Source organism: Podarcis cretensis (genome assembly GCF_951804945.1).
Source record: "Podarcis cretensis genome assembly, chromosome: 6".
Classification (NCBI taxonomy): Eukaryota; Metazoa; Chordata; class Lepidosauria; order Squamata; family Lacertidae; genus Podarcis; species Podarcis cretensis.
The window spans coordinates 43,070,860-43,097,609 of NC_137175.1; the positions used below are offsets into that span (position 1 = coordinate 43,070,860).

The window sequence follows — 26,750 nt, forward strand, 5'->3', positions numbered from 1 at the left end:
AAACAGAGCTGACAAAATTATTGATTGTGCAAAATTACATTCAGCCACATGTGACATTTAAACCTTGGTGCTTAGGTGCCCAATACAAGCAAAGTAAGAAAGCCTCTTTTAAATGCTTCCAGTCTGTATTTATATATAGGCAGTCAATGGTTAGCACGTACTTATTGAAGGGATATTTTTAAGATCAGGCAAAGTTCTGGGGAGGAAGGGAGCACACATGTAATCTTGCCTGCCTTGAATATTGTCAAAAGGAAAATATGCGTATTTCAACCGGAATGCAGTTACCACGGTTCCTCTGTACTGTAAGTAACAATTATGTGAGAGGGACAAAAGCAAAAGCAAAGCAAGTAAGCAATAAAGAATTCAGTGTCAATCAAAGCTGTGGGGGTGGAAAAATGTGTTGAACTCCCAAGTGTCACCTTAAACATGTTGGTAATCAGCATCAGATGCATAGGGCTAAACAGTTTTCAGAAGCACCAGCATCACATTTATATGTGCAGATGGCTTTGATCTCAACTGAGCAATTCACACAGACATGGTAATGGACCTCTTCAGGATACAAATTTCAAAGTTAAGGGGCAGACTTCTAACATCCCTGTGCTGCTCATCACTGCAGAGAAGGCTATTTCAAAAGTACAGCCTGGGCTGATTGCAATGACTGTGACATTTTAGAGGCTCCTGAAATTTAATTAAGACAGCTGACAGGGCCTGAGTGGGCCCTCAATTTGGTAGTAGTAATGGGCCTGCGGGTGCCAACCTGGGCCGCATGCAGAATTGCCACTGTGAAGTTGTCTGGACCCCTGCCTAGCACTGCTTCACCCAGCCCCACACCTCAAATATCCTAACCCTGGAGGGTGATGTTGGCAGCACTTCTGGAAACCAAGCACTGGCTTAGCTCTGATCCATTGCAGCTAGCCACAATTTGAAATTACCCCAAATAAAATGCTTGACATCAATGTTAAACACTGCATTTTGAGAAATTTTAGACTGGTCCAGAAGTGCCACCCTTCAGGGGAGCAAGTGCAGCATTGTGCCCCAATGCAATGGTGAGTGTTAGCAGCAGTGTCAGGTGAGCAGCAGTGTCAGGTAGGGGCCCCATGGCAGAAGGAAGTAATGTCAAACTCAGTAGGCCCTGCCAGCGTGTCTGGGGTATGACTGTTGTCCAAATATGCCAAGTCCTGCAGCTGTGCCTGATTTTAATGGATGAAGGTTTCAATACTTCAAAAAAGTCATTCTGACCTAGTAGACTTGCATAGTTTTGAACTGTTAGCACTTACAGAATAGATTTACTGCTTATAATATACTGTAGATACAAAATGCACTTACAAAATAGATTTAACAGCCCAACACAAACAAAAAAGGTTAAACTAGAATAACTAATATAACATGGAAAGAAGAAAAGGGTAGGCTGAAATATAAAGGTAGGTTTTAAGGAATACAAAATACAAAGGAGGTTAGAAAGAAGAGAATGTCTATGTGTGTGTGTTCAAAATATTTTCATTGAAAGTTTTCAACATAAGAAACAATAAAAACCAATCTAACCTAAAAAAAGGAAAAGGATAAAGAAGAGCGAAAATAAGAGAGAAAAAAAAGAAATAAAAAGGGGGTATAAATTTAAATATAAATATACGGTTCAGTCTCAACTGCTTTGTTAATGTATCCAAATGGACTAGATCATCTTCAAATCTCTTGTGAAGAGTGAAAATAAAGAGATTTTCAGGTTTGCATTAGCTTCTCATCTTTGCTGAACCCACGCTGCACAAGTCTGCAAGTTTATTATAGTCTTAATTATTTAAAGTCAGGATTACTCGATGTCCTGGAACTTTCTCAGACTGGGGGGGGGGGGGGAGAGAATAGTACTTCCCTTTATGTACTGGGATGTGGTGGGGGGACTGGAAGAATGAAGTGTTGTGCAAGGCAACACATTTGCCTGACATTTTGAAGCATCTGTTCAGAATCAGTAGGAAGCACATGCCTCATGCACATACCAGCTTACACCAAATCAGACCCATCAGTTCAGTAGACGGTTCCCACAGGTGCAAAGTTACCTCCCTAGCAACCTATAAAATGTTGCCAAAAAAAAGTGGGCTAAAGTTATGAGGCAGAAAACCTCAACATTGTACAACGCTTAGAAAGGACTCTCATTTAGGCTACAGAATTGTCCCAAGTTCAGGCATGGCAGAACCAATTTGGAAAGCAGCAGAAACCAAGGTGAAAGTCAAACACACCACCCTAATCTCAGAAGGTAAAGAGCACCCAGGTTATTCAAGAAACTAGCACACAATTAACAGGAAACCAATATACCACCTTAAATGAGACATAAGAATTTATGATTTGTCTAATTCTCTGTGTGCTTAGGTGCTCTAAGCTGCCTTGTAGAAAGGCAGGGGATTAATTTTAATTTTAAAAAGTTCTCCAAGGTAGATATTCACATTTATAAGGCATCAAAAGAAAGAACCAATGGCAAAGTACAATGATATCCATGTTCATTTTTTTTAAATGGAGGAAGAAGCACATATCTTCTTTTTCCAAGCATCTCCTCCAAGATGGATCACAGGAATAGAAAGAATTTTTAGCATGCTCCTTCATACTTGTCCCAACCAGGGTTTCTCCAGATGAATAGGGGCAATTAGTTCCTATTCCAGGATTAGGAATAGAGTGCCAGAGGTGCCAGGTATGCAACTGTACCCATTGTTACTTTTGAAGGCCAGAATTTCAGCAGAACTAGAAAAGAAGGTCAACAGTTTTGGAAATCTGGTTCTATTATGCTATGCTTTTTTCTGCCTGAACAACAAATAGCATCAATACTGGCATCAATAGCCAGCTCTTCTGCAGACCTCTGGACACAGCAATTTCCCATGGAATGCAGAGTGATCAAAGTCATTCTTTCAGAATGTATTACATAATAGAGAAAGACTCAGAGGTAGCAAGACTGTGATAAAGCCATAGGTGTGGTGGATGGAAAATGTGCTGCTACAACCATGGAAATTGTTGCTGGCTGTATCATTGAAAGTCTCAAATTCATGCTTAGGTTTCTTTACAATATCATAAGCATGAGGCTGAGGACAAATGTTTGGTGGCTGTTTTCAGGCAGGGGAACAAGCAGTGCTCTGCAGAAGAGTCAAAGAGCACAAGCCTATGAATGTTTATTCAGAAGTAAGTGCCATTGTGTTCAATGGGGCCTACTTCCAGGTAAGGATCCACAGGGCTGCACTTGACTTTCCAATTAACACCCACTTGAGATGTACTTATTCCAAATCCTGAAAGATCAAGTCCCAAAGTATCACTCATATGGATTAGGATGTAGCATCCAACAGAATGAAGGGAGATAAAGACCAATTCTCTGGACTTAAAAGTAATTACTGGAATCTTTTACTTTCAAGACATCTGCTTGTTGGCTTTGATAGTGTGTAATCTCTTTCATTGTTAGTATGCTGAATGCATCAATTAAGTCCTATGGTTTCTTACTAGCCCAATGTACGGCTTAGTACAGCATCCTGACCCTGTAGCTAAGGTTTCCAGTTCCATCAGGGTGGGATCAGTGGAAAAGGTTCTTTCAAAGCAACAGTAGATGCTCCATTTTATAGAAGCCAGTGGTTAAACTAGTGTGATATTGAAGTTTGAGAGCTTAATCTGCTCCTCCAGAAACTTGTTCTTTCACCCCTCCAAGACATCACTGGTTTTGGCAGTAGCAACAATTCTTTTTCTTTTATTTTTTAGCAATAGACACAGTGCTGGGATGGATAGAGGCACTTCCTGGGATATCAGTCATTTGATGGGTGGAGATGGGGAATAAGCTCCCTCCTCAGCTGATCTGCAGAGATTCTAATGATTCTCAAAAGCCAGCCAAAGAGCCCCTCCAAAATGCCCAGGTTTTAGCAAGTCTCCAAAGGATGTTAGATTATAATTGGCTACCCTCTGCTTACTGTAGAAGGGAATGACTTTCTGCTCTTTGATGACTTCCAGTCTGAAGAATGGGTCCCATAGGTCTTCAACACTTCATAGAGGTATTGCAAAGGAAATACTGTATTAAAAACACAAGTGAAGTGGATTCCAGTAACATTTAAATGTTGACCTTTATCCAGACATTCATTAGCGCATAAAGTCAGGTCTTACAAAGCATCACAGGATGACCATCTAAGAGACCTCAAAGGTCACCATCACCATGGCTTTCGTCTATGAAGTAATTAAAAGGTGAGTGTGGCCACCGATTTTTCTCCATTCTTGTTTTATAGCTTACTGAATCACTTCTAATTCCACCTTTCTTTTGCATTCCTATTGGTTGACCTTGATACACTAGAATGTACAGAGGTTTTCTGCCTCATCCATTCAGCTTCTTAGCATATGTCGACACAATGACAAAGCAATCTAAAATATTGTGACATCACAAAAATGATTTCAGCTAAGGTCAAAACACAGGCAGAATGATCACAAGCAGGAAGGCTCATTTAGCCTGCAGAAGAGTGTTCACCTAGCCTTAATCCTCATGATTAGAAAAAGTATGAATAGAGACTTGCAAGTGAAACCACTGAATTACAGTTCTTCAAGAGGTTCAAAGCTATCACCTGTGGACTGAATGGAGACAAAGGATTTTTATCGTGCTACATGAGTCAATTGGCTTATCACTGCAGGGAAGTCTGTGCTATCACCAACCGTCTTTATATGTGTGAATGGCCACTGTTAATAACGTTAATTATCTATATCTGTCCTTTTCTGCATGTAATTTCCCCCTTCCAAACCACACACAAACGCACACAAGTGCATGCATCACACATATATACTATACACCTGTAGCTCAGATTCACACTTCAAACACCTAGACTGCAGACCATGAATGCTTGGGCCACAAAAATAGGGTTCATCTTTAAGGCGTTCATCTTGTTATTTTCAAAATAATGTTTTGCAGATCTTGCACACCTCTCTCAGAGCATCTTTTACACCCAAAGTGACATAGAAAAGAGACATTGTATCCAAACAGGAGAGCCTTTGTTGAACTATGGGCGGAAATCCAGGTATTTGGCAGAGAAAGTACATTTTCTTGTTTACTGAACAAAACGTCCAAGTCTTTCCATTACCAGTTAAGAAAGACATTCTAAATGGTACTGCCATCCCTTCCTTCCTTTAGTGCAAAGTAAAAGAATGGCACTGTCTGCCTCAGCCAGTCTGAGCATTGCCATCCATGACACAGCACTTCTGGCACTGACATGATACATTTGCAGGTGGCCTTAGGGAGAAATGGTGCACCCTTCATTTCACAATTAGTACGGGGAGAAACTAAACTGACCCTCTGCAATTTATAGATCTTAATACCATTCTATATGTTAGCAAGAGTATCTCCCCAAACCAAGGCCCACATCCTCCACCCACATTGCAAGTCCCTCCCACCCACGGTGTCCCTTGGCTGTAACAGATGCAAGTAGTTCTGTTACACAGAGTGCTGAGCTGAGGGAGTGTAAAATTGAGAAGATCCATCATTAAGAAGATCCATTTCGGGATGCTAAATTTTGGCCTCACACAGGATGCCATAATATGAAAGATTACCAAAGTCTGCCACTGGCTGCATCTGCCTAAAGCCATCCTAGCCTCCACTCAAGGAAATCAACCATCTCTTACAGGATAAGCAACAGGAACTTCCCTCTTCAGAAGCAGTATGACTCTAAATACCAGGTGCTGGGGACAAACAGCAGAGAATGCAGTTGCCCTTGTAAGCTTCTCAGAGGCACCTCAATGGGCATGACCATGAAACAGGAAGCTGCTCTAGACTGGGACAAGTGACTTGTCGAAGACCACGAGCTGAGTACAAGGCAGAGGTGGAACCTGATGCTCAATAAAGCCCACAAATAATCCCCTCTACCCAAAATTCTTCTCTCCTCAAAAATTCATTGGCCATCAGATTCCTCTAAGTTAAATTTCTGCAACATGTTATATGTGGGCTGCCTCTGAAGATGGTTCAGAAACGTCAGCTGGTGTAGAATTCAGTGGCCAGGTTGCTCACTGGGACAAGATGGTTTGAGCATATAATACCAATCCTGGCCTGACTGCACTGGCTGCCAATTAGTTTCTGGGCCTAATTCAAAGTGCTGGTTTTGACCTATAAAGCATTAAATGACTCAGGGCTGCAATACCTCAAGGATCGCCTTTCCCCATATGAACTGATCTGCACCCTGAGATCACCATCTGAGGTCCTTCTTCATGTGCCTCCTCCACGAGGTCTGGAAGGTAGCAACATAAAAATGGACCTTTTCTGCAAAGGCTCCCGACTTGTGGAATGCCCTCTGCAGGGAGGCTCTCCATCTATATATCTTTAGGCGCCAGGCAAAAACATTCCTCTTTGGCCTTTGGCTCATTAAACAGCCTTTTGAACTGTGGGGTTATTGTCTTTGTTTGTTACTATATTCTGAATTTTTTATATATATTGTAAGCTGGTCTGTGGTTCCTGGATGAAGGATTGTATACAATTTAATTAATTAATTAATTAATTAATTAATAATATTAATAATCCCCTCTAAATCAATTCCTCTTTAATTTCCACAAAATATTCCTTTCCCCTCTGCCTTCCCAGTTTTCCCTCATCTCATTCATGAGTAGCTAGAGCTCTCCTTCAGTGCAACCCAACCACATGCAACAATAGTCTGATCTCAGTTGCCCATCTGAAAGGCATAGGATCTGATAGCAAGCGAAGCGTGAAACTTCAGTAGAATAGCCACTGTCCAATCAGCAGCCAGCCAACATGCCACTTAGTTCAGTCAGCCTCCCTTTCAGAACACCTCTACCTAGCAACCCCAAAGATGATAATCTTTCACTGCAGGTGTAGAAGGAAGGTGAACCTTAAGAATCACTTTCTGTGCTCCTTTGCTGGACCATCAGATTCTAAAATACAAAGCAAAGCAAAAGGACCAAACAAGGGCAAGGGAAGATGGTGATTTGACATGGTATTGTCAAGGTTCAGCCCTCCCCAGACCAAGGCAAGAGGACCCCACTCCCTCAGCAGATCTCTACTGCCAATAACCCTGAAGATCTGTTGGATCTGCATATCCCTGCCTAAGGGCTGGAGGTCCCTGCCTCAGGCCCCTGGGATTCTGACTGGCTCCCAAACCCTCTTCCATCTACCCCAGACTCACAGAAGCAAAGGAGATGGTGAGCCAGGCAGAAGCTTCAGATACACCGCTGGCTTGCTGCATGTGAGGCTTCTCAGGACAAGAGGGGAGTGCTTGGAAGCATTTGCCTGGATTAGGGCCAGGAATGGGCAGATCCTCCAGCTCTTCTGTAAGCTTCCAAGCTGAGCAGATTCATTGCTAAAGTGTCAGCCTTCCTGACCTGAGGAATATAGATGGGAGGGCTTGCTGGCAAGGGCATGTTAACTTGCTGGAAACCACAGGAAGGGAGAGTGCTCCTGTGCCCGTGTTCTGCTCCCTAGTTTCCCACAGGCATCTGGTTGGCCACTGTGAGAACAGAATGCTGGATGAGCCATTGGCCTGATCCAACAGGCTGTTCTTACATTCTTAACTGCTCCATGTGGCAAGGTTTTCCCCACACACATGGTGACTCTCCTTACTCTGCTGTCATAATTTGCTATGAAGATCCTCTGCCTCGTGTGGAGAGGTTCCATATCAACGACAGAAGATTTTGCCGGTGATAAATTAGCTCTCTCTCTGACCAACAGAATCCATATGGTGAGCTGCACTATGACGGGGCAAAGGGAAGCAGCACATGTAAGCAGCTTTCTATGTGCAGACCAATCCTTGATCTACTAAATCAGATATAAGAACTTCTGTTTTGTTTTGGTAATACTAACACTCAAAATGGTGGTTCAGGGCGGAGGACTCCTCATAATTCACCAAAGGTATGGGGAGGATCAGAACTGCTTACATTTCGTTCATCTCCTGTCCATATATACTAACCACTCTTCTCTATGTTAATGAGGGCCCCACATCTGCACTGTATACACAGAGGGGCTCCTCAGTAAATATATGACCACTGAGACATATCCAGCATCTGAGGATGTGGCCCCACTTCCCCATGTAGTCAGTAGATGTATGCAGGCAGAACATCTGAACAGTCCAAAGGTCTTAGGACAATAAGTTGCTTGTCTATAGGTAGTTTCACAGCTCTAATGCCAAACCAAGGATTTTTCAAACTTGAGGATGGTGGAGTTAGAGAAGACAGAGCCATAATGTGCCTCTTACCTTATCAAAACGGGTTGCTCACGTGTTGGGTGACCAGAAGAACTGGCAGGAAGCCACAGAGCCCATCTTCCATGGCTTCTGACCCAATTCCAGTCAGCAGAGCTCAGAAGGCACTTGGGGAATGTTACTGTTTGATAGTTTGTGGCCAATAACTTGGTGAGCTCAGCCTAGTGATGGTCAACATCACTACATCATAAAATGTGTTGTCACAATTGATGCTGTGGTTAGTGCTCTCAGAGGCTCAGAATTCAGAGAGATTCCAGCTAAACTATCATTTACACAAAGGGGAAAAGTCACCTTTAGTTATGGAAATAGCCCAGGCTTCCCATGTCATGTTTACTTAATAGAGCTGGTGGAGGTGGGGTGGGGTCATTGCGAAGAAGGCAAGGTGGTTTAAATCTCATCTAAGCTGTGCACTCATTTGATAGAACAGTGGCTTGCTTAAGTCTACTACATTCTTCTCCTCTCTGCAGTACTAATCTACCTTACAGGATTGTTGTTATGAATAATGTAAGGTAAAGGTAAAGGATTCCTGGATGGTTAAGTCCAGTCAAAGGCAACTATGGGGTGCAGAGCTCATCTCGCTTCAGGCTGAGGGAGCTGGCATTTGTGCACAGACAGCTTTCTGGGTCATGTGGCTAGCATGACTAAACCACTTCTGGTGCAATGGGACACCGTGATGGAAGCCAGAGCACACGGAAACAGTGTTTACTTTCCTACCGCCGCGGTACCTATTTATCTACTTGTACTGGCATGCTTTCCAACTGCTAGGTTGGCAGAAGCTGGGACAGAGCAATGGGACCTCACTCCATTGCGCGGATTCGAACTGCCAACCTTCTAATCGGCAAGCCCAAGAGACTCAGTGGTTTAGACCACAACGCCACTCGCATTCATACACGGATAATGTACATACATTGAACTATCTAACCTTTTTATCACATGCTATTACCATTGTGTGTGTGTTTAGTCATATATGTGAGAATATATGAAGAAAGACCAAACAGACTTTTGCTGAAGGTTAATTGCTGTAATTGCTGAGGGTTAATTGCCAAAGAAGGCAGGAGAGAGATAAAAGACTCAAGGATTGGAGGTGCAATGCCTCTGAATACCAGTTACTTGAGAATATGAGTGGGCCTTTGTGCTCATGTCATGCTTATGGACTTTTCATGTACATCTGGCTGGCAACTGTAAGAACAGAGTTCTGGGCTAGATAAACTTCTGTTCTGATCCAAAAGGACTATTCTTCTGTTCTTACATAGTATAGAGAAGTTTTAAATGTTTGATGTTTTACTGTGTTTGATGTTTTAATTCACTGGAACCCGCCCAGAGTGGCTGGAGCAACCCAGTCAGATGGGTGGCATATAAATTATTATTATTATGACCTTAATTTCAAGATATGTTAGCCTATCCATGCTATTTATTGAGTCTTGTCTGGGAAAAAGGCAGGGTATAATATAAATATAAAATATAATAATTTATCCAACCCATATTAACCACAGTACCTGAGGAGCTTGGTATGTCTTTCCTCAACTGAGGCACAGAAAGACTGTGTAATTTGCTGTGGGAATTTATCAAGTAGGGTATTTAGCTGAGCCAGCAAAGCCCTAGGCCTTAAAATGTCTGACTCACCTTTCTCAATGAACAAGATGGACTGGATTGTTCCACTGCAGTGAGACAGGATACTTATGCTAATTTTCAAACATCCCCAATGGGGTGAAAAATGAAAGGGATCAGGAAAAAGATAGTTTGTCTGAAAGACAAAGCATTATAGAAACTCAAGACTAGTCACCACTTATTAAGTAGTAAACATTATCTTCCATGGCATACTCCTAGATTTAACAAAGAAAGTGGAATGGATTATTATTACTTTCCTTCACTCCCCCATCCTAGACCTCTGAGGGCAACCTAAATTTAAAGCAACACTCAAGAAAGTTACATTCTCATAGGGCACAACAATGCTAAGTTATTTGTGACCATGCTCTAAGTGGGGTGATGCAAAAGATTTTCAGATGTGGAGCACAATAAGCATTTGGTCTGTCAAAGAAAGAGTTTGCAATTTGCTCTATTATGTAACCCTCTGTACTTCCTCTAAGAACACTGAATTCTTTACATTTGAGGTGAAATCAAATGGCAAACATCCTTTCAAACTACCAAAACGATTACACAATGCTTCAACATCCTCAAGAAAAACACAATTGCTATTTAAGTCCATGCAGCTAGCTACATTAAGGCTCAGCTACCAAATGCGATCTGACAGGGTGATATTTGCAATGCAATTAACTGCCTTCAAGAATACCATGCACCTTTTTGTTAATTATATGTTTGTGAAATACTACAGTCTTACTTAAAGACTATCTTTCACTTTGGCTTTGTTGGCTGGTTCCTTCAGCAAGTCGCTGTTCTGAGCATCACCGCTCATCACAATAGCTTTGAAATTCAGAAGAAATTCACTATATGCTTCACGGCTTTACAGTAACAACAACATTTTACTTCTATAATATATGTAATCCAACTGGGCAAAGATAACAAGAATTTTAATAATAATAATAATAATAATAATAATAATAATAATAAATTGTCTAGTAGCACAACTAAATTTGTTCTGGTATAAGTGTGCATGCAGACGAAAGCTTATACCAGAACAAACTTAGTTGGTCTATAAGGTGCTACTGGACAATTTTTAATTTTATTTTTATTTCGACTGCGTCAGGCCAACACAGCTACCTACCTGAATCAAGGATTTTAAGAGACCAGAACAGACTAGTCAATGTATCATTTCTACCCTCTTGGGGGTGGGGGGTGGGGAATCACCAGACATCTTTGCTTCAAGTCTAGAAGTCTGCTAGAAGGAGGAGAGAGAAATTAGCCAAACTGCCTTCCTATAAACAAGTTAAGAGAGCCCAAAACATTCAGAGTCAGGTATTGTACTATTTATGTAGTGCCATGCACATAAATTACAATACGTCCTGGAACATTTCCCCCCCCCCCCATAACATCTATAATACACAATACATGTTTTGTTCTTTAATAGGCCTCCTGAAATATTGCCTCTGGTGTTTGGGTTTTTTTTAGAGCAAACATAAGGAGATAAGAAACAAGGTTGTTCTCAAAGCAGAAGGGTGATTCATACCTTTGTGAAAAGTGAATGAATGGCCCTGCTTGACAATTCCAGGAGAAAAGTTAAAGCGCCATCCAGGACTACAGTGCTGAAATCTTTGTAACAGCACTTCATAAAGGACCGTAGTAGCAGAACAACTGTGGGGCATGCTCCTGCTATGTACTTAACCAGAGCCATTTAAATGAGAGAACTTCAGGGACTTCACAGGCACAATCATAGGTAGACAGGAAGCTGCCTTATACCAGATCAGATTATTTGCTCGGCTAGCCCAGTATTGCTATCACTGGCAGCAGTTATCTAAGGTCTTAGGTCCAGCGGTCTTTGCCAATACCAGCTACCTAAGAGTTTCTGAGGTTTGAACCCAAGACCTCCTGCCCAGAAAGTATGTGCTCTACCACTGAGTTTTGACCCTTCCCCCATGGGTGCCTATTACAAAGGCCCATTTCTCTGCCTGCTATAGACATCTGCGTGTATGTCACAAGAACTTGAGTACAAAAGCCAATGAGCTCACAACAAGCACACTTGTTACTGGGCCTGTTGCAAATCTGAAAGCAAGACAATTTAAGCAATGGCATGAGAGTACAGTTCAGCATACAGACTGATCTTTATCATAGCAGAGCCATGCTGCACCACTGAGAACATTAGCAGCTCTCATGACTTTTCACAAAGAGAGTAGTGTAATTACAACATTAGGTGCTGGTGGTACCATATATAACAGAGAGGTACAGCCTGACTAAGCGCCAGTCATCTCTGTTACTATCAGTAGAATGAAGTCAACACTATTAACGCACTACATTAATGTCTGCTACACAATAAAACCTAGTAGAGCACATTGCCAGCTTATGCAGGTTGTACCTACAGATTTTTTTAAAGCTAAGCTAGCATCAACACTGATGTTTATTCAAAAGTGGGCCTATGTTCTAGCTATGCAAATATGTGAAAGGTAGAAGATGTGCCTAATATGCTGCTGCCTGTGCTCCGAAGGACAGGTTACTTAGAATATTTTAATTACACTTGAATGACACAGGCTCTTGGAAACGAAACTAGAAAGAAGCACTCTCAAAGGATTCAGCACCCTGGACAGTTAATAAGACTAGTGTTGCCCTTTCCCAAGAGCCCTAATATTTCAAGGTAAATAGGTGGCTTTAGATAATATGCATTTCTCACATGGCAAGGCTATTTTCCACATCAGCATAGGGATCTCCCATTCCACTCAAATGCAGAAAGGGTCACACATCTGCGTCGTCATACTTCTGTACAACAATGCCAGTCAGAGGGGGAATGTTTATTGCTTGCACTGCAAAATTGTCTTAACCCTCTTCATAAAAATCTAGGAGGATTTAAGGGTATAACTGCAAGATTCTTGAAAGCAGTACCATCTGAAAGTTACTGTTATGTTTTCAAAAGACATTTCCCTTTGGAGAAAGCTCAGGAAAGATGTTTTCCCCTGGAAAGCTTTGAAACATCAATTCACTATATACGTTGAGAATCATGTTAAATCCCTTAACATCCAGAGCTTATCTTCTCTTCATTATGGCTCTTGTCCAAATGAAATCCAAAGCATCCTTTCTGTGTCAAGTCATGGGGTCTTTTCATTCAGAACAGCAAGCAGAGGATCAGCTTTCTCTAAAACCAAAACCAGCATATTTGTGTTGCTGAATATGCAGCAACTACATTGCCTTTGGTAGCACTTGGCTATGTATCAATTCTCTATGCATACATTGCTGCCCAGAGTGTTCTGAAAGATGGGTGGGATATAAAATGATGAAATACATAAGATTGCCTGCAGGCTATATTTGAGCTCTATTCAAATCGCAACATGATACTGAAGGTGTCACAGACACAGGAATTGGCCTAGTTGAACCAACACTTGATTAGAGAGAAGCGATACAATGAATATTAAGTGGTATGATTCTACAACTCAGACTAGCTGTCTGCATAAATATAATCAAGATGGTAGTATTTGACTAATGTAGTATTGGGGTGGGGGGGATAGGGAAGAATCCTCCAGGTGCAAAAAGCTGTGTTTATTGAGTCCAATGTATTCTGATTACAGTACATTCTTCAAGGGCACTCTTAAGCAAAACCAACTTGAGTCTGTGGTCCCCAACTCTATTGCAAATGATTGGAACATAATTGAGCTCAACACATTTATTTCATCCACTTCTCCATTATTTGGTACCTTTGCATTTTTCTTTTATTTGAGGCAACACCAAGGATGCAACACCAAGCAAGCAAATGTCTGCATTTGTCTATATTCATAGGACCCTCTCCCCACATATGAACCTCCTAGTTTAAGATCTGCTTTGAGGCTTGCAGAAGATTACATGGGTAGTGACTGGACATGTGACTGGAATTGTATGGAGCACCTTCGCAGGCAAATCAATAAAGCACCAACATTCTTAAAGGAAGACAGTTTTCATCTTTCAAAACATTTCCTAAGATTTTAAAGGGTGATGTGTGGTTTTGTTGCTTTTATCTTGTTGATCGCATAGGAGGTTTTTAAACTGCTCTGTTGACTCCGATACCTGCTGCTGCTTTGGCTCTGTTGATTTCATTTGTTTTATTATTTGGGTAGCTTCTATTGTAGGCAGCTCTGAATATTTTTAACAGAGAAAAGTGACACATTAATAATTCTGAATTAAATTAATTGGGATATATGGGGTGTTAGGAGAGGGGTAGTACCTCTGGTGGGGGACATGTAGTGCTCCTTCTGGGGTAGTTTGCTCACCTTTGGTCCCCACCCTGCATTCAGCAATCACCTAGAAGTGATTGCGACAGCAGCCACACCACAGAACCAACTTCAACTGGTTGGCTAAACCAGGTGAGGGTAGGTCTCAAATCATCCATGAGTTAAGGAACTCCCCTGCATATGAAGACAGGCTCTGGCAGACTGAGCAACAGATGAGAACAACAGTCAAGAAGGCAGTTTCTGCATGTTCAATAGAGAGGACAGATAGGGCTTGTCAACCTGGGAAGGTATCCCATCCATAAGAAGGAAAACACTGACCCTAAATCTCCACTGCCTTGCAGAATATATTTGGGAGAAGAAAAGGCCAAGGAGTAAACTCTACACAAATCGAGAGTTGAGTCCCTAAGACAGTTGGATGGTGCCTTGTATGCCTCCTTCTGGCAACTCCTGCAGCCAAGCTGGCGCTAATCGTATTGCTCTGCTTTCCTTTGGACCACATCAGTGAGGCTGAGAAGGCAGGGTCTTATCGTCTGGGCACCCCAGAATCTCCATACACACAGGCCTGGGCTTGTGCCCCAGGGGAGGTCACTTCAGTGCCGCTAATGCAGTGTTTTGACTTCACCTCCAGAGGTGCACTCCACTGTCTCTCGAGACAGATGCCAACAACAGATGCATTTTGATATACCCAATGGACTTCCCTGAATTCCCTCTGTTACAATTATAGAAATAAGATGTGGGTCCTAAAATATAGAACTTAAGTATCAAAAGTCAGGGCAAAAAGGTGTAACACAGATCTGTATGTATAGGAGAGCTGCAGACTGGTACTTTATAATGTATCGTGTTTGTAAATGGTGTTTTGGAGACTTCTGGCATGTTGTTTGCATCTGTTACCTAGATTAAAGCATTTAACAAGCAGCACATGCTTCTGAATGCATTAGTGCACACTTCAGCTGGCTTTAACTTCATATAATGTATAATTGTGTTTCCTTAAGCAACAATGGGAACTGTAGTTTTATAGGGGCACTGATAATTCTGTTGGAGAGTCCTCCTAGATTTCAAGAGTAGGTTGGGGGCGCTATTACAACTGTACATGGCAGTCACACCCTAGGTACACCAAGCATGTTTATAGTATAGTTTACTGAATGTTAAAATGAATGATACATGGGATAGATTGGGGGGTGGAAATCTTTCGTTGAATTAGCATGGGATATGCTTGCAGTTCAGGAAGGCACTGAAATAGCTTTAAAACATACAAGCCAACTGACGCCCTTACCTTAAATGCCGGTACAGGGCATTCAAAGCACAGCAGATGCAGATTGACAGTTAGTCAGAGAAAATGCCTGCAGAAGTTGAGATAAGGGAGAAGGAGGATAGAGAAGTATCAACCCTTCAATCTTGAATATATAGTTGGTAGCTGCTTCACATGGGCCATTTCTTACTACACATGTGAAAATGAACGTGGGGAGAGGAAGCAAAAACCCTGGTATCTATTTTGACAGGTATGCACACATGTAGAGCTGATGGCAAAAGATGTACAGTCCCCTGCCATCACCCATGTTCACTCCCCTACCTCCCCATTCCACTTGCTGTTTAATTACATACACCCCTCTCAAATCTCATATACAAAGCTTACTCAAAGAGTAAGCATACCAGAATTACTGTGCATTTTCCTGCTTCCTGTTCCTCCTTTGCCTCCTGAGATCTTTCAATAAGCTGTTTCAGAAGGGAATTAAAAAACACAACATCTTGTACAGCACTTAATACAATTCAATGTGCTTAATAAGCTCATATTAAAAGGTAATAAAGGAATAACTGCCCCGCAGTGTGCTATCCTAGTAGCTTGTTGCAATCCCTACATCTGTTCTCCAACCTCACTCATTCCACACCTGCAAGCAACAAGAAAACCTTTTGCTTGAGTTAGTCACTTTCCAACATTACCATTTACAGGATTTCAGGAAGCAATTGGGTTAGTATACATGCAGCCACTGAATAGTGAGGCCACTGTGGTTCAGGAAGAGGTTGATTTCTGAGGCTTCTGTGCTTTTAGCCTTTTCATTTCAGCCTTTAGCCTAAACAAGAGGAGGCAGAGAACTCAAAACATGATAGTCTAGTTATGCTTTCTTGTAAAATCGATGCCAATATTAAAGTCAAACTATTTTGCATTATAAACACTGCTTGATGTATATGCTTCCATCACACACATTTCTTAAAGTTTAAATATTTCATTTAGACAGAAATGTTCCTTCACGTACTTGGGAGAGAGCCTTTTAATAAATATGGGGAACTACACAGAACCTCGTGAGCTTCTGATTACTCCACATCTCTGGGATTCAGTTTTTGAGACTGAAATCATACACCCAAGACTATAGTCCCACGATTCAGTTGTGAATTCCAGGACCAAAGCTGCTTCTCATGAATCACCTTTAAAAATATTCCTTGAATCATTCATCCCATGGTATTCCTATTCATAAGGCTTTTAATCTCCTGCTTATTATCTTCTTAACTATGCACAGTAATCCCTATAAGAGGCCTGATACTGTAAAAGCCTCATTTTTATTCAACCCATTTCTTCATAACATTTGATTCCTTCAATCTCAATAAAAGTATTCTATTAGAATAGCAATGACAGCAAATAAGCCCACTCTGAAAGTGTTTCCAGGAGGGCTCATGCAACCATCCCAAATGATTGAAAGAACTGGAAACAGGTAAAAGGATGCAATTAAATATTTATAGTTTTACAGTTAAGTTCTATGTGATTCTTGTTAAATAAAAAAATTAATTGACAGTTACACATGAGTTACTAGGGAAATGAGCAAACCTATAGCCCTTGATGGTTCGCTTTAAATACTATTACTAATCACACTATTTCCAACATTATAAATAAAGGAACTAATGAGCTTTGATAAGATACTGTCTCACTGACTGCTTTCATATTGCAGTGCTTTTATGTTCTTGTTTTAATTTATTTTACTGCAATTTAAACTTTTTGGAAGCTGCTCTGGAGACGTGTTGAAAGGTTGGGGGTGGGGAAGGAATAGTCTACCTGTGGGTTCTGACAGGCTGTTTTAGTGGGAATTAACATGGGGGGTGGCAGATCTTAATAAAATACAATACCCAAGGAAATTTAGAGAGCAGGAAAGGCTGTGTACACACTATACCTTTAAAACACATTCTGTTGCTCAAAGAATTCTGGGAACTGTAGTTTACCCCTCACAGGGTTACAATTCCCAGCAACCCTTACAGTGCCCAGAATTCTTCAAGCAAAATGTGCTTTGAATGTGCTTTAAACAGTGTGCAAACGGCCTAAGCATCCATGCCCAAAGGACAAGACGAAGATAAGACCTGCTAGTTTTTTGTTTTCATTCTGATAAACAGATTGTTTTGATGAAGCCTGTAATCCTAAAAACACATACCTGAGAGTACATCCCTTTGTGGGGCTTGCTTCCAAGCAGACACACACAGGCTTGCCCTGTAATTCTGGCAGCAAGAACAGCCAACTAGGTGCTTTTCTGGTATGGTACTGGCACTGTAGAACTTTGTTTATGTATTAGGGGGCCTCCCCTTTGCACAGAAGCAGAACAAATCAAGATTAGCCCAGCTTAAAAGAAACCCCCAACTAAGTGCAAAACAAAAGATAACAGGTGGATATGACAGACAGACAGGCGGAGCAGGAGACAATGCCCATCAGAACACTAGGCAATGATCTCAGCACTGCAGCTGCCTAACTGCTGTCAAGTGAACAGATCCGCTGTAGGGGACCTGTTAAGCAAGGATGGATGTGAAACTCTCTAATTAAAGCCCAGACCATGCAATTTGAGCTGCCCAGTTATCCTGTTTGTGAATATGCAAACACAGAGATACACACACTCCACATACAAACCACAGTGGTTGCAGCAGGTATTGTGAAGAAGAGAATGGATTAGTCGTTAAAATCACAGAATGGTAGGAGCCCCCCTGCGACTAAATTAAAAAAAATTAAAATATAATCAGTTCTGACTCTTTAAAAGAAGTCTTAAGGAGCCAAGGTCTAAAAACCACAGAGTTCAGTGAAACAAATTAGATGTGCGCCTTGGTGAACAGATATTAAAACACGCATTAGCTTCTGCAGAGAGAGCATGAGCTGCTCACCAGGCAAAGGACACAGCTGAGTCAGTGAAAATGAGAATGTGTGGCACAGAGAATGAGCCAGTTCATCAAGTCAGTTGCATGATGCCAGCCTGCAGCGATGAAATATAGCACAGAATAACCAGGCAGCACCTCTGTGAATATATCAAATTGCTGCTATCATGTTTTTAAAGATCCATGAAGGGGCAAACGTTGAATATTAGTTTAGAGATAGCTGCCTGACAGGGCAATGGGGCTTTTAGTCTTCTTCTACACCTTTTAGCAGGGCTTTAATTATTGCATGGCAGATAAAAATACTAAAAGATGCAGCTTTCCTACATCTCAATCTTAGGAAAGTCTACACACTCTAAATTTCTGAGTACCATATTTAACAGCAGAAGAGCATTACTACAAAAGAGGTGGCCTTCCTGGTAGGAATGGTGGCATCTGGAACTTTTCTAGACCTACCCCAAGTTTCTTCTGTAGAGATAAGTGTAAAAGCGATGTAACACACACAGTCACAGACCCTCCAAGTGTCCCTATTTTCCAGGAATGTCCCTGATTTAGCGAAGCCTTCCTGGTTCCTGATTTGATCCTGAAATGTCCCGCTTTTCGTTAGGATGTCCCTATTTTCATTGGAGAAATGTTGTGCGGTATGGAGTTATCCGATTCCCAAGCCATCTGAAGGCAATCCTGTATAGGGAAGCTTTTTTAAAAAAAATGTTTAATGATTTATTATGTTTTTTTATATGTTGGAAGCTGCCCAGAGTGGCTGATGCAACCCAGTAAGATGTGTGGGGTATAAATGGTAAAATAATCATTATGGAATTTTTAATCGGGGAAATGTTGGCGATTATACAGTCAGTGTAACCATTGATATAAGTAAAAAAAACTGCTACCCAAGAGCCCATATAGAGTCCTTTTGTAGGTTCCCTATCAGTAGGAGAAAATAACAGAGACCAACCAGAGAATATTGAGAAGCAAAGCAGCTAGTAAGCCTGATCTTTATTGACTGTTGCAACAGGGTGCTCCCTCACACACAGGAGAGAGGAGGAGAACAATGGCGCGCAAGGCCTTATATATTCATTTTGTAATTCCCTGCCCTGGAGCTCCAGACCACCCCTCCATACATACATCACATCACATCAGGGGTGTAGCCCAAGACCACCACCCCCACCCACAAAACATCATACCTACATCACAGAAAAGGCAGTCTACAACAGAAATTTGAATGTTGTTTTTCTTGTCTGCCAGATTATCTGATACTGCCTTATCTGATTGCCTTTTCTGGTAGTCTGGCCATTCCTTTGAGATGGTAATTACTTAATTCCTGAGACAATGGGAAGATTTTTTTCCATTTCTTCCCTCTTTGCAGAGAAACATTTGGTCAGTTTGGGAGTTAAAATAGTTTCAGGACTGCCCTCCTGTGCTGCCTCAGACATCTGGTCCATATATCTATGTACGTGTTTGCTTGGTACATCCATGAACATTTATTATACATCTAAGATCTTAAAATTCTTATAACACCATTCAGCTGGGGGGTGTCATAAAGTTGCTTCCTCACACTCCACACACTTGCTTCCTATAGAGCAGGGACGTCCAACTCCTAAAAGACTGCAATCTACTCACCAAATAAAAAACTGGCAGTGATCTACCCCTTTTGGGGGGTTCAGATCAAAGTTGTTGAGCTTTTTTAGGTAGGAAAGTACCATTTTTGAGACGAAAATGTCAAAACTGAGTAAAGGAAAAAGGGGAAAAGTCGCTCACCAAAAGATTGCTAATGAAACAATCTACCTGACAGCAAAATCTCCATCTTCCGTTCCAACTTTTATGCGAAAAAGAAGGGCGGGGCGAGGGGCGGGGCCAGGTGCTCTTATGCCACCACAAAGGAAAAGGAGACCGCGATTGACCGTGATCAACCATAACCTCCTGGGGATCAACCAGTCGATCCCAATTGACCTGTTGGACATCCCTGCTATAGAGGAACTTACACATTTAACTCATACATTATAGACAAGTTTTCCATACACAGATTGAAGAAAGCAGAATCTCATAATGATTCTTCCGGATAATAAACCCTGGCTTGTTTCAATAAACTGCTTATTTCAATAAATTGCTGTTAAGATTAACCACAGTTTAGAATTTGGATGCAACACTAAAACTGTGATTGACTGAAAATGGAAACCAAAGTTTTCGAACTCTTTCTCATGCCCATGTTGGAGGATGGGATGGGAGGGTGAGTAGCCACACGGACCCAAAGCTCATGGAGATCACAATGAACAGTATGCCGTTACATCCATAACAGGCCTCAAGCCGGTAAGCTGAAGCTCTTACTACACATGTCTACTAGTCCATCTGAGTTGATGCAGGGGAGGATATAATTCACATGCACACTGCTCTACAAATACAGTGGTCGTTTAGGTTCAGATTATAATAATTATTGTGATCAGAACTGATCTCCTGTATTGTTAAAAGGGAAAAGAGAAGGGCAAAAGTTCAGACATCCAAGCAACCCCTCTCTCAGGCAGTCCCTGTAGCAAATCCTCTTACATTAATACCAATTAAATAGTTTACCTAAATGGAAGTAGAGTGAGAACAATGAGGTGGTATACATTTGAGGACTGTAGGGACACCTCTGTTTATGTGTGGAGCAACTTGCTTCATAAGAACATAGGGTGATCCTGCTGACCTAACACTGTCTCCTCTGACCAGCATCAGCTCTCCAGGGTTTCTGATGTCCTATCTCTTGCTTTCTGATCCTTTCTAACTTGAGATGCCAAGAATTATGACCTAGGACCTTCTGCACACAAAGCATGTTCTCTACCATTGAGCTGTGGCTTCTTTCTTCATATTGTCCTGTAGAGTTTGAAGATGCTTTCAAAGAGAATGGGTCTTTCTGTTCAGCACAAACACAAACATGCAGAAGAAAGTGTCCATGGGGAGGCTATCTTGGAGTCAAGCAGCTCCAAGTGGGATCCCCGGCCATGCTCAAAATGCAAGAATAATATATCCTTACTTTATATTTAAAGGCTGTGAGACATTCTGAAACAACAGAATATGCAATCTGAAGCAGCTACCAAAATGCACTGTGTTTTCTCCCTAAAGTCACCCTATATAATTTTCAGGCACGCTCAACAACCTGAATTTCTGCTTAGCCAAATGTTCTTGTTCCCCAGGCCATGTGCATTTTAAAAAGAAAGAAAAAGAGGCTGTCCTGTACTGTTCTATAATGGAGCACTATATACTGCAATTACTTTAGATAAATATAGGACGACAGAGTCCCACATTCTAGAATCTAGAGCATGAAAAAGCCTTAAGATAAATAAAATGGATTTCCTGCCATAGTGCCCCTGCTATCACATTCTATCAGTCCCAGGGAACACCAAGCACAACAGGCAAATCAGGCTTCTTAAACTTTAGGAGGTGCTCTGCCTCTGTTGATTATTAGAGTCAGAAGCCATTTCTTTCTATTGCCAGTACATGCTTTCTTTAGTGCACTTCATTTTCATGGGAACATGAAGAGACGGCAGTTGGTATTTATTTATTTAGAAAGGATTAGCTACGGTAAGTTTGATTAGCACCAAAACATTCTGAGGAAACAGAGCAATCATGCTGGCAATCAATTTAGCTGTCTGCTTAATGGATAGGTATTTTAGGGTAACATGGTTAAGAAAAAAATAAAGAGAAGTGCCGGCTTCTCAATCAAGAGATTTTTATTATGTCTTCTTGCCAGGAGCACATAGGAAACAGAATCCTTGCTGGTTTTGCCCTAAAAAAGCCAAAAGGTACCCAAAGAAGAGAGCAAGCTTCTATTCCTCTTATGCATCAGCTTGATATAGCTCTTCTCCCAAGAGAGAGAGAAAAAAAACATGTCAGCCCAAAGCAAAAGGCACAGTCTATCAAAAGTTAAGCAGAAAGTTAGCCCTTGCATACTTCAGTTACAGGCTTGTCCTCATCACAACCTTTAAGATCAACTGTCAAGGCCTTTTTTTACTATTACCCGCGTTTCAAGTTCAAATAACAAGGTGTTTGAAAAAGATTCTTGGAGACTGCTGAATAACTGCAATAGTCACATAAAGGTCCAAGTCTGAGCTGGAAGGATTACCTCCAAGATGAATAAGTCTTTTAGTGTGGTGCATTTACTGCAAGAATAATGGATCACTGGCTGCTAGCAGCATATTGCAGGTGTAAGTTGTAGGCATAGGCAAGTCTGCAAAACATCTGGAAGTTGCACTCTCATACAGCCAAAATGGAGCAGGCAGATCTCCCGAAGTCCATGAGACTACTCGTGAGTAAATTCACACAGTTGAATCACACACAGAGAGAGACAGTATATATTTATAGGAATAAAAAACATTCCAAAAGGAAAAAAAAATCTGCTACACAGGCTGGACAGGTTTCATCACCAATGGCCTTATTTTCACAGACATCATGTTTGCCATCGCAAACATCCTTTTAAAATGCGAGCACAACGTCTTAGCTAATTCTATCCACATGAAGACTTAGGATGATTGTGAGATATTGTTCTTTCATATGGGTTCTGTCTAGGTCCCCAAATCCAATTTCTGTAAGGAGGTAGAGACCCAGGAAAAAAATAGTCAGTGTGTTGGTCTAAGCATACTGGATCTTCATATGCATAAAGTTGGCCAAAAGGTTGGGGAGTTATTGATGTACTATTTTCAGAGTCGCACCCTAAAAAGGGTAGTTTCTAGGTAACAAATATTTTAATTGAACGTGCCATTTCATACTTGGGGCTATAAACACTGAAATAAATGCATTTCAGTGGGAGAGTTAAACATGTGTTTAACTGTCTCCAATAAAAAATCAATGGGGACTTTAAAATGTTCGATGTTAACACATAGCTGTAATGAATAGCAGCACTGGGTATTGATCAGTGTTCAATAAGGCACAAGAAGCACCTATCCCTAAACCTCAAATGTGACTGAATCAGTGGGGAAGACCCTTTCATTTTGAAAAGTAAAAAATACATAAATATCAAAATAATCCTCTCTCAAGTACTGGCAGTATTTTCCAAGCATACGTTTCAGCTAATATTGTAAGCACACTTCCTGTGTCATAAACGTTATTAAGACATTGAGAAGAGCAGCTAAATCAAAAGAAGAATAATCTAAAGTCACACTTAGATGAAGTTAAGAGCTGCCTATTGGGGTCCAAAGGATTCCCACACCATGCCAGTACTGGTTAAAGTGAAAGAAGATGCTGAAGGCTGATAACTCAGCAACTAGATCTTGCACTTCCTGAAGACAATAATGGGACTGAAGAGCCTAACATGCTGGGAGAAGAAAAAGTACAAATGATTCAGCACTTTCACCTCCTTGATCAATACCAACTAGGCTGACTCAAATTGCCTATGCAAAGCTTACTTCTTTTAAAATATGTCCACAACTCTGATCCTAACAGCTCATGATGAACATGGCTTTTAATATACAGCATATATTTGCCTCACCCCACCCCAGAAAATATTGTTGTAGCTGCCACACCAGAGCAAATCCCTGTATTCTAGCATCCTATTCCTATCAGAAATGAGTACCAGATGCTCCAGAAAGATGTTCTGCCCTCCCATTTTTAAAGCCAACTGACAGGCAAAGGGATAGGTTTCCATAAATTCCCAGCAGCCCCTTTAGGTCCAGAATTATGGGGCTTGAGGTTCTTGCTTGTTTTCCAACTGTACATGCAAGATCTCTCAAGCAACCAACACATAAACACGTCACTGCTATCTGTACCACACCTGAGCCTGTAGATACATAGGCAAAATTGAAAAGAAAGAAATTGCATCAAACACTTGCCTTGATGCTTCTGAGTAGGTAGGAAAGGGGGGGGGTGCTAGTTCAGAGTTCTAGACTGAGCATCTATAAGCTGTCATGTATCCAACACATTTTAGTCAGTTCTCCTTTTTTGTTGTTTTAAATCAAAGTGAACCGAAAGACCTGAGACAGAACAAAAAAAGGAAGAATGGCCATTCAATGTCCTGAAAGGGAGACATCTGCATCTGTATTCCAATGGTCTTCCTACCTGGAAAAGTCACAGCATCAAGGCCTACTGAGCATCAGACAACAATTCTTCATATATGGCAGGAAGCTGAATTACACAGAGCTTCCTCATGTCTGAGGGTTTGGGGATGTCTCTCCCCAGCCTCCTTGCCAGCAAAAAATAAACAAATCAGCCAGAAATGTCAAACATCTCCCCCACCCAATAGAAAGCAGGCCAAATTTCAAGAGGCTGGGTCACATCATTCTCTCCTTTACCCGCAGTAGCAGGATACTGGAGCTTGTAGCCGCCTCAAGAGTATTACCCCCCCCCTCCAAAGCAACTCCAGATGCCCTGCTGAGGGGCAAGGGGGCTCATGAGGAGCAGAAACTGCTTGGCAAAGTGCACAGCCAATGCATGACAGGCAAGACACGGGTCTGCAGTAAGACCAGCAGCGGAGGCCAAGAAGAGCCTTTGGGGTCTGCAGTGGGGCGAGGTGTGTGTTGGGGGGGGGGGATGAGCTGGTGGAGCCAGGACATGATATCAGGACGTTTGGTAGGGCAAAGGTGGAAGCTGCATCCCTTTCCTGGCTCTCTCCCTGCTTGTTTAGCTGCTGCATGACCGAAGCCGCCACCTCCTGATGCCCTAAGCCGGGGATGCGAAAGATGCCTCCATCGATCTCCCCGCCTGGGGCCGCAGCTGCCCGATGCAGCCACCTCCGTGGAGAAAGCGCGGCCGCCTTACCTGGCCAGCCGCCGCCGCCGCCCGGGCTGAGTCCCCTGCCTGTTTCCCTGCCGGCAAGGCCAGGCTCACAGCTGCCTCATCGCCGCCCAGATACTCTTCGCTGCTGCTCCGCACCCGCCGCCGGGCTACAAGACCTCTCCGCCGGTGCCCCCGCCGCCGCCGCCTCCTCCCCGCACAGCTCCCATCCTTCTGCAGCGCCTTCTCGCTCAGACTCCCGCATTAGGGCAGAGACCATCGGGCGCGCGGCCGGGGGACCACGTGCGCGCCCCCGGGAGGAGCGGTGGCGGGAGTGCGCGCCAGGACCCAGGAGCGCGCCTCCTCCTCGTTGTCTGCCGCTGCCGCCGCCGCCGCTGCTTCCACCTCCTGCAAACAGTCAAAGCAGGCAGTCGACGCGCCACGCGGAGATTCCCCTTACTGGTCCTTCTCTCTCTCTCTCTCTCTCTCTCTTTCTTTCTTCCTCCTCCAGCAATTAAAGGAGTGGCGTGTGGGTCGAGAACAGGCGCGAGGCAGGGAGGAGGCGGGTGCTAATTAAGAGGGAGGACGTGATGGATTACCCGACAGAGGAGGCAAGGGGAGAAAGTGAGAGAAGTCATTAGCCAGGGGTCTTGAGTGGGGACGATGGGTTAATAGAGGAATAGGGAAGGAGGAATGATCAAAAGCAAATGGCACCAGGTAAAGCCTCTAATACTAAATAATGTCGCCTCTTAGTTGCAGCAGGGGAAGCCAACCAATAGCCTTGGGACACCTGAAAGACATTTTTATCCTAGCATATGCTTTTCTGGACTGAGCCACTCAAGTCCACAAAAGCTGATGCCATAATGAGATGCATTAGTCCTTGAGGTACCCCAGATTCTATGTTGTAATAAAGAAGGAGTAACTAATGTAAAGCAGGGGGAAATTACACGTGGGACTGGCACAAAAAGCATTTTCCAAATGTGGGGTTATGTTACTTGGATGCCACAAAGGCAACGAAGAGTTTTGTGGCAGCTTAAATTTATTATAGCGTAATTTTTCATGGACGGAAAGAGAGCTTGTCGGGTAGCGTGTTGAATGGGTGGGACAATGGTCGAATTCACTTTCCACCATCATTGTCTGATAATGCACATACACCCGTGACATTACAAGAACCTCTAAGCCTCTTTTGCACTATTCGAAGGGTTGTTGATGCAGGATAGAAAGTGGACATTAATAGCTGCTTTTAAGAGAATGGACACTCCAGCTCATAGAAGCTTTACCATCGAATAACAGATGTGGAAAGTGGTGGGAAGGGGCAGGAGGAACCAACAATGTGAACATCATTTATTGTATAGAAAGGGTGGGGGATCTTTTCAATATGTGATGGACATGTAAAAAGGTAAAAGAATATTGGGAAATTATTTATAATGAGTTGAAAAAAAATGTTTAACATTACCTTCCCCAAATGACCAGAGTCCTTTTTATTGGGAATAAACCAGACAGAAATTCCTAGGGGTCAGAAAAGCTTGTTTATATATGCAACAACATATATAAACTGTGTTTCGTTAGCCCAAAAATGGAAAATGAGTGAGAGACAAAGAGGATTGGCAACTTAAGATGTTAGAATATGCAGAACTTGCAGGTTTAACACATAGAATAAGAGAGCCAGAAGGACATACATTTAAAGAAGAGTGGAAACATTTATTGAATATATGGAAAATAATTGGACACAAATGAAAACGCTGGCAGCATTAAGATAAATTTAACAGTGTAATTAATGTTTGAATGGTGTAAAAATGGAAAACTGACTTGAATGGTTATAGTAAAATATGCAGGAATGGAAGATATATAAAATGAACCACGGAAAGAGAAGGGAAGTCCTTGGATATCAGTAAGTTTGTAAAATGTTTAATTGAAAAATAATTTAAAAATAATTTAAAAGTTATACATGTAAAACAATGTT

At 42.1% G+C, this 26,750-nt stretch overlaps 1 protein-coding gene and 1 long non-coding RNA gene across 19 annotated transcripts in view; one reads left to right on the forward strand and one right to left on the reverse strand.

Moving 5' to 3' along the window:
* NFASC (neurofascin) overlaps positions 1-25,029 on the reverse strand; it is a 177,700-nt gene extending 152,671 nt beyond the window's left edge. For 16 of the 18 annotated variants that reach the window (XR_013840286.1, XM_079981922.1, XM_079981926.1 and 13 more), the window contains exon 1: positions 8,187-8,346. The gene's annotated coding sequence lies outside the window, so the exon portion shown is untranslated. Of the gene's footprint in view, positions 1-8,186; positions 8,347-15,269; positions 15,337-24,832 lie in introns of those variants that run through there. The other 2 variants (XM_079981924.1, XM_079981921.1) reach the window with 2 other exon arrangements.
* Positions 2,164-5,860, forward strand: LOC307219341. The gene is made up of 3 exons (XR_013840376.1): positions 2,164-4,194; positions 4,907-5,012; positions 5,616-5,860. It is a non-coding gene; the product is annotated as an uncharacterized lncRNA (long non-coding RNA).
* Positions 25,030-26,750: the final 1,721 nt, after the last annotated feature.